Below are 9,202 nucleotides of genomic sequence, written 5' to 3'. Positions count from 1 at the left end.
CCTCGGCTTATGTCCCCGAGACTTATAGTATTCTCCTCGGGGGCAGACAATATCGTATTTGTACGCATACGTTATAAATGCGAGTAGCTGGTAGTTGGCTATAAATGCTTATAGTTGGTAGATGGGGAGATGCAATCTCCACCATTAGATCTAAGGGAGATTTACGGATACGGTTTGCCTTATACTTATATATAAAAGGGGTCTCCTCCTCATTGTATTTTATTCACAAGCAATACAAAAATTAGAACTTCTCTCTCTAAGAGTTTCTCTCTATATACACGAGTCTTGTGAGTTGAGTGTTGAAAGGTTGCTTAGGGGTAAAACCTTAAGGCCGCACGGGGTCAACCTACGTGTGATCGAGAGTTGATCGATCTGCCCATGACAATAGGAAGTGCTCCATTATAGAATGTGTGCTTTTGTATCCACACACGGCGTCTATGGTATAGGCATCTCCTTAGCAATTCTTTAAATCTCTCTCGTGCTTTATAAAAGACTCACCATTCATTTGCATAAATGTAATAATATTGTTACACATTTTGAAGGAAAATACTTACTTAGAAATTTTTTGAGCCAAGTCATGCCAAGTGGTAATAGGGCCTGTAGGAAGAGAAGTCAACCAAGTCTTAACTTTATCACGAAGAGAAAATAGGAACAATCTTAACTTAAGGGCATCATCGTAACGCCATTGAATTTAACAATGTCATAAATCTCAAGGAATGCTTCTAAATGTAGATTTGGATCATCATTAGGTGATCCATTGAATTGCCCCACATTTTGAAGCATTTCAATTCATGATGGGTTAATCTCAAAATTATTAGCTTGCACCGCCGGCCTTCTTATACTTGATTGTGCTTCTTGAATTGTTCGTGTAGCATAATCTTTCAAAGTTGTCCTTAGAAGTGTGTCTTCTTAATTTTTGGCTATTGCAATGAGGATTGCTTGTGCTTGCTCTTTTCTTCTGCTAAAAAAGGTTCTTTCAATTTTGAGATCAAACTTTTCAAGGTCTTCTTGTTGGCTTCTGGGTCATCGATGCTCTTCCCACCTTTTTATAGAGAGGCCAGTTGGCCAACAAGAGAAACAAATTAAAAATAAAATAAAGACTAGTCTAAACCTAGAATCACTTGATATCAATAGTCAATTCTCTTAACTTGTCATGCAATAAATTATTTTCCAATTGTGTTGATGAAACTTCCTATGTTAGATTACAAGCCAACTTCGATCTAATAATCCCTAATTAGGTATATTAACCCACACTAACCTTAGGTGAATTTAAATTACCTAAAAGTATTAAGTTCTTGTGGAAATTTCCGTATTCAATCTAAGTAGTCCCAACCTAGACCTGCTACTGCAACCACATAAACAACCTAGTGTACTTTGACTTAGATTTAATTTATGGTTCAATATTGCTAGTGCTCATGCATGCAATCTTGCAATCTCCACTGGTATCATGCTACATCGAAAATCATTTAAAAGTGGGCAAAACTTCAAAAAGCATTAAGATTATAATAGAGAATGCCACAATCAAAACAATTATATTACATGAACAAGTCTTGAAAATCAACCAATCATGATTAAGATTCATTGTAGCTCGATAAAAGAAATTTAGAACATAATTAAAGCTAAACCAACAGCAAAAATTAAAGAGGAGATAAAATTTGAGTCATATAGGTTCGGGTTTGCCTCCCTCCTTCACTTCTTGACATGCACCAATTCCACTAATAAAATAAAAGCAAAAAGGCTAACTAAGAAACCCTAAAATCTGGTGGTGGCTCCATGGCTCTCTGGAATCTAAAATATGTGGCACAAAAGAGGTTTATATAGCCTCCAAAAATCTACCCTAAGCCAGTCTCCTATTAGGTCTTGGCTAGCTTTTTCTTCAAGATAAAATACTTTGAAGATTTTGAAATATTTCGAAGATATTGAAATATTCTAGATGATATTGAGATCTTTGAAAGATTCTGAGGCGTAGGGACTGATAAGCAAATTCTAGCATAGACACATGGTAAAATTATGCATATGGCCCTAGCAAATTCTACAAACGGTGCGGATAGTCTCTTATGAATCCGAAAGTCATATATCCTACAAAATTCAATAAAATCATATGAGTAGCAAATATGTTCATCAAAAATTCATCAAAACTTAGTAAATATCAAGCTTAAATTAGTAGAAGTATTCTATCTAAAATAAAGTTATCATGGGTGAGGGCGTCTTGGCCAGTAAAAAAAAACTAGTCTGTCAATTCCAATGAGTTAGGGATGGAAACTCATTCCATTTGTCTTCACATACATGGGAAAACTACTTGCCAGGATAGAGCTGCTCCTCGCTCTAACAAACAGAATAGCTTCCATTCACCTGATAACATAGCGAGAAGCCTTTTTTTTATGTTTCCAGCCTATGGCCCTGTGATATATGTTGGATGAAAGCATTGAGGTTTCTATCAGATGATCCTCCTGTAATTGCTCTCAGACAAATTTCTTTAAATTCTGTTGCTCTTTTCCTAATTTCTTTTCCCTCCCTGCTTTGAAGATCCATAAATCGCTGCACAAGCTCTCGAATCTTTCCCCTTGGCGATAGTTCTTCGTCAGCATCCGCTTGGTTCTTCACCCTCCACCCTGTCTTCCAATCTTCAACTATTTGCTTGCTATTGGAGGTTGATCTAGAAATATTGGAAAAGTGAGCATTGGAATGCCAGCAAACATGGCCTCAAGTATTGAATTCCACCCACAATGTGTCCAGAATCCTCCGACAGAAGGATGGCACAACACCCTCAACTGATCACACCAAGGCACAACAAATCCTCTCTCCCCAAATTTCGTGTTTAACCTTGAGTCTCTCCACGGGCTACCAATAAGTAGCCAACACCGCTCTCGTTCATTGCAGCCACTATTTCATCCATTTGGTCCATTGAAACTGACAGGAAACTTCCCAATGAGATGTACAAGACTGATCTCTCAGGTTGGGAGTCCAGCCAACTTAGATAATCAGGGACATTATCGGAATTTGTAGAATTATTGCTGCTAATGTCTAAGAAAGGTATTGTTGGACCAACAGGCAAGACGGGGAAAGAGAACTCTGCTTCTAAAGCATCCATGACTCGAGGTTCAAGCTCATACAGAGAAGTAAATAACAGATACTGTGCTTTTGACACCTGCGAAAACACATTCCACGGCTCGCTTCAGGACTCGTGGATCAGCTCTAGTGGGGGAGATCTGCCACACTTGTGGGAGAAATCCCTGGGAATGTATTCGACACGCTGCGCTCCATGCTCTAGCACATCAGTAGGTAGAATCATTTAAGTTACAGTCGAAAAATGAATATTCACTGAATCAGTTGTATATGGCACGCAATGTGGAAGATTCTAAAGCTCAAAGCCTTTATTTAAGCTGGTTAAAAATCGGAAAGAACTCAAAATAGAAGGCTTGCTTGTTTTTGCTTAAGGCTTCGACATTACTATTTGTGTTTTGGTAGTTAACTGTACCAAAGAGAAATATCAGAGATACCAAAAAAAAGAAAAATAGAACATACTAAAGAGGATTCACAAAGTTTAGGTGGTCGACTGTTTAGTCAAATCAAAAAATTAAAGTAAAACCAATTGTAGTGAACTTCTTCAAGATATATAGGATTATCAATTCAACACTCTTTTTTCCTGCATATGCAGAAGCTTTTTACATTTTCTATCGACACTGAACGGAAAAAGACATTGCATGCATAAAGATAAAAATCTTTATGGCTTTCTGCTGTGTCTTCTGCTGACCAGAGGACCCCGATTCCACTGTTTTGAGAGATATCAGCGTTAATCGGTAATCATCGACTCACCAGACAGATTCACTGGAAAATGACTGTTTTGCAGGATCGAGTCAAAATGATGGAACATGGAAAACACAGAAGCAGACATGGTCCAGAGCGAGGCTACAGGTATGTTCCTGCGATTACCCACACCCACTCCCCAGAGCAGCTCGACATCGGCCAAGAACGCAGTCACAGGAGGGTGGAGCTGGTCCAGGAGCTGCTCAAACGGAGCTTCCATCTTTGTCATGACGGCTTCATAGAAGCCAGGGAAATCAGCTGCTTTGAGCCGCTCGGAGGGCACAACGTTGGGGATGGTGGCGAAGCGGATATTGCTGGGCTTAGGGTGGAGCCGATGTAGCCTAGCCACTCTTCCGTGACAACGAAGGTGATGATAAGAGGAGGGTGCTGTTGTCTGCTTCTGGAGGAAACCAGGATCTTACAGAGGTTCATCATGGGATTGACGTGGCCTCTCCCAGGGAAAGGCATCGCCACCATGTGGCATGGTTGACGTCGAAGCTCATCCGCATCCATGTCCGGAGAAAGGAAGGAAGAGCTGTGGCGTGGTGAAGGAGCTTTGGAAGAAGAAGGGTTTCCTCACTAAAGCAATCTCTACTTTGAGCAGAGGGCATTAGGGATACGGCGTGCCATTACCAACTTTGATACGGTAAATTATTTGACATTTTTAAAATAGAAAGCAGTCACCACGGGGACCAGGGGGCACCTTTGTAGCACTGGACAAAAGAATCCATCTCATTGCTTGTGACTCGGTTTTGTCCGCCACTATCTTCTTTATTTTCTTTCGGAACTTTCGAGTGCCCAAGAGGAAACAGAGGAAACAGAGTCTGATTGAACAAAATGAAAATTGTCGTTTGGAAATACAAAGCAAAAACTTAACCCCACCATATCATATCCTCTATCGGATTCATTCGGCCCTAGCTATGTCACTGATGAAGGCATCCAAATTCCGATCCGACGATCCGCCTCTGGCAACCGCCCGTCTACACGCCTCTCTCAGCTCTCTTGCTCTCTTCCTCATTTCTCTCCCCTCGTCGCTTTCCACATCCATCAGCTTTCACGAGCCGTGCAATTTCTTGCCGGGTGACCAAATCCTCAGCACCGCCGCCACCACCTTCCTTCTTAACCCTCAACCCGATCTTCCAGTCCTCCGCGATCTGCTTGCTGTTGGGGACCTGGTCCCAGAAGATGGGGCACGTCAGCATGGGGACCCCAGCGTAGATGGCTTCCAGCGTGGAATTCCACCCGCTGTGGGTCCAGAACCCGCCCACCGAAGGGTGGCACAGCACCTTCAGCTGCTCGCACCAGGGCACCACCACTCCCATGTCCTCCTCCTCGCCTGCGCTCTCGATCAGCGACGTCTCCCCGCGCGCCACCCACAGGAACCGCACCCCCGCTGTCCCGCACCCCGGCCACCATCTCCTCCATCTGAGCCTTGAGACCGAGAGGAAGCTCCCGAACGAGACGTAGAGGACCGAACCTCTGGGCTGAGAGTCCAGCCATCGGAGATAAGCCACGTCTCCATCTCCGTCGCCGCCGCCGTTGAAGGGGATGGTGGGGCCGACGCAATAGAGGGGCGCAGAGAGTTGAGATCGGAGGGCGTCCAGGACAGGGATTCGAGCTCGTAGAAGGAGGTGGAGAGGAAGAAGTCGGCCTTGGATGCCCAGGCGATGCACTCCAGGGCTCCGTCCAATATCTGGCGCCCATTTCCGTGGAAGATCGTAGGAAGATCTGCGATTCGGGTCTTGGCGACTCCCGGAATGTAGTCCACTTCCTCTTCTCCTCTCTCTGCCAACTCACAGACAAAAAAGAGAAGACGGGCGAATCCAATTACTGGTTTACCGTTCAAGAATCAAGAAAAGGTGACCTCTATTCCTGGCAGAGTTTCTGTTTCCAACGCACATCACTTTCATTTCGAGGTTACTATGACCTTTTTATACTCGTTAAACAATTCTGGGGTTTCCTCAGAAAACTAAATTAAATTATGTTGTATCCGCACTGGTCCTTAAAACTCTCTTTCCAACTTGGATATTGACATCGGCACCAAAACATTCTCTGGTCACCATCAGCAACTTGTGTCGACTTGTGAAGGAGAGTGAGATAGAAGAAGAATCAATTGCGAAGTTGTTTCGACCCGGATGGTTCCAGCTGTTACAGTCTGATAATTGAGAAGCAAAGACTGGCAACATTCTCTCTACATTCATATATCTCCGTCGTTTCCGTCTCTTTATCAAACGTTCTTCCTGCATGGACGAATCTAGACCACAATAATTGGGCTAACGCTGGGGACTTGAGCACCAGACGAGGATGCAGCTGAGTCCTCCGGAGCACAGGGTTGGTGAAACATCTAAAGCTCGCAATTATGGAGGGAAAGTGATCTTCCTGGCCTATGCTTTGCTTCGCGTATTTACACAACCATAGAATTCAATCCAAGAACCGTGAGCAGATTTCGTTTTCCCAGGCCATGGACAACAAATCAATCGAAACAGCCAGTTGCATGAGCCCCAGCCCATTGTCAATTTAGAAGATACCCCATGTGCACATATCTAATCTCAATATAATCAACACCATTTACGCGCATTGAAAAGCGATTCTTCTCTAATTACCAAGGCCTCGCCTTGAAGGTAAAGAAAAAGGTAAAATATATTAAATTCTTGCTGTAGTGTATTGCTTTTAACTTAATTTTTTTTCTTGAACCTTAGTGTTTGGGTTTGAACTTTCATTTAGTGGGGAGCATCCCAACTATTGTCGCCCTCAAATATTTCTTAGTCTTTTTAGAATCTTCATCAATATATATATATATATATATATATATATATATATATATATATATATATATATATATATATATTTTCAACATAAAATTCAAATTGAGCTTCTTGATTGACCTCAAGCTAAACCAAAAAAACCCTAGTCGTATCCGTCATTAGGATGCTAGTACTCCAGTATAGATGTACCGAATATTTACTTTATTAAGAGAATTACAAAGATGTGACAAATTTATATGATATAGTGAACTATGTTTTTCTTAATGGTAAGATAACAATCGGATCATTCTCGTTCTCATAGAAATAACTTTTTTTCCAAAGGACTAGGCAGTTTATCGAATCTTTTAGGAGCTTTCATTGATCTTTTCTGATGGTTTCCTATGTTCACAAGTAAAAATCTCCACAAGAGTAGGTAACGTGAACGTACTGGAAGCCCGCATATTAATCATAATAACCATAATCATATAAAAAGGAAAATTACCAAAAAAAAATCTAAACATATTATATGGATTCCATTTTATGATTATTCATCTAATTTGGTTAATTTAGTCTTAATTTTTTTTATGATTTGTCAATGTAACTATTTTAATCAATTTTAACCTAAAATCACTAAAATGAACATCAGCTACCCTATGTAAAAAGCCGACGTTGACATGAATAATTTTTGCAAATTAATTTTCTGAATTTTTTATAATTTTTTTTATTTCTTTGCTGACAATTGGATGAGGCCTGCAAACCCTCACCAACCAATGATGAGGGTTGTGGTCCTCAGCCAAGTTTGGGTGAGGTTTTGTGATCTCGCTAGCCATAATAATAAAAAACAAAAACAAAAAACAAAATAAAACAAAACTTTTTAAAGAATTAGAAATTTTTAAAAATTGTATAGATCAACATACTACACAATTGCATCCACATCAACAATTTCAAGTCAAAAATAATCGAAAAGACCATATTGGTAGATTATCAAAATATTTAAATTTAAATTTTGTCAAATTGAATGCTCTAGAACTAAATTGGCACCTTTTATAATATGTTTTGTTATTTTTTTGGTAATTATCTCGTACAATGCGTTGGAAACCAAGACGCTAAACTCATGGGCACCCAATGGGTAATGTTTCTTAAAGATATTAATGCGCACCTGACAAGTCGACCGGAAAATGGCCCTTCTGCTTCAGCATCTCGAAATGATGGAACACCGAAAACACCGGACGCCGACATCGTCCAAAGCGTAGCCACCGGAATATTCCTCCGCTTACCTACCCTGACAGCCCACAGCACGTACGTGTCCGCCATGATAGCCGCCACCGGGAGCTCCACCCTGTCCAGCAGCTGCTCCACCGGAGCTCGGCTTCGTGAAAACGGCTTCGAGGAAGTTGGGAAAGTTCTTGGCTCGGTGGAGCGCCGACGGTATAACATTGGGGACCGTGGCGCGAACGTTAGCGGCTTCGGCTCAGCCGATGAAGCCGGAGCCACTCCTCCACGTGACGACGAAGGTGATGAGGATGTCGGGCTTCTTGGAGACCAAGAGCTTGCAGAGGTTCATCATGGGGTTGATGTGGCCTCGGCCGGGGTAAGGCAAGGCCACTACATGGCAAAACCGGGGTGGGCTTCGACTCCATGTCGATCGGATCCTGGTGGAAGAGAGTGAAGAAGCTGCTTGGGTTGCACCTCCGCTCCCAGAGATTTTGCTCTCAAGAACTTACGGTGGTAGGAAGAAAGAGTACGACTCCCATGTGGTTAGGGTACGGCCGGAGCAGCAAATGACGGAAAAGCCCACTGCGCGGGGAGAAAATTCCAAAGAGACTGTGTCGTATGCTTAATGAGATAACCGGATCTCTTGGATGAACGTACCCTCGTCGCTTGAGCAAAGCGACCCCACTGGTTTTAGCTAATTATAAAGAAGGGGAAAAGCAAGTTAAAAAGAAAATATTTTTGATTTGGGTTATGATTTGATTGTCTAATTAAACCTTCATTATCGCCCCACGATATGACTTTGGTCTTAGTATAAGCGTAGGCGAGTTTTTGATTAGAAAAGAAATGATTTAATGAACTTTGATTTGGTAGGCTCTTTTAAAGAGTGAGTTGACCGCGAAGGATTACCATTAATGTTGCAAACTATTTTGGATAATGATGATCCATGTAATAGCTTTGCCTAAAATTGAAAATCGTTACTATACTCTTCTTCTTCTTTCGTCTTTTTTCTTTTTATTTGAGTTCGTTACTGTGCGATTCAGCATAAATTCTTCAATTAAATTTGACTTTCTGAATACTAAGTTGGCCATGAAAACACACATCACGTTTTAGATCGCATGCATAATGTAAATCTGGGTCATGCGTGCTAGTAGGCACCACGTCATCACTTTGCAAGGCATCGGTATTATTGCGTCTCGTGGACCCAATACCCTTTTTCAAGCGGCTGCTGCTTGGCTCTTGGATCCAAACGAGAGTCGCGACTGTGGGGCCGTGCGAGCAAGAGTAGGGAGCTGTGAAGCGAAGCCAGGGCAAACCACAATCTGGTGGTTGCCAAGGCTTAGCCTGCTGGACCATCCCGTTTTTCCCAACAACAAAAAACTGCCGTCCGAATGGGTGAAGGTAGGGCAGGGCTCATTTAGGGAACATTGAGAGAGAGA

General features: G+C 42.0%; 2 pseudogenes; both read right to left on the bottom strand.

Annotated features, from left to right (window-relative positions):
- Window positions 1–2,373: 2,373 nt before the first annotated feature.
- On the bottom strand, window positions 2,374–4,537 carry LOC120286701 (annotated as a pseudogene).
- Window positions 4,538–4,701: 164 nt separating this feature from the next.
- Window positions 4,702–9,119, bottom strand: LOC120287195 (annotated as a pseudogene).
- Window positions 9,120–9,202: the final 83 nt, after the last annotated feature.

Source organism: Eucalyptus grandis, chromosome 8 (assembly GCF_016545825.1).
Source record: "Eucalyptus grandis isolate ANBG69807.140 chromosome 8, ASM1654582v1, whole genome shotgun sequence".
Classification (NCBI taxonomy): domain Eukaryota; kingdom Viridiplantae; phylum Streptophyta; class Magnoliopsida; order Myrtales; family Myrtaceae; genus Eucalyptus; species Eucalyptus grandis.
Note: the sequence above shows the minus strand (reverse complement) of the source record. Positions and strands in the feature narration are given on the sequence as shown.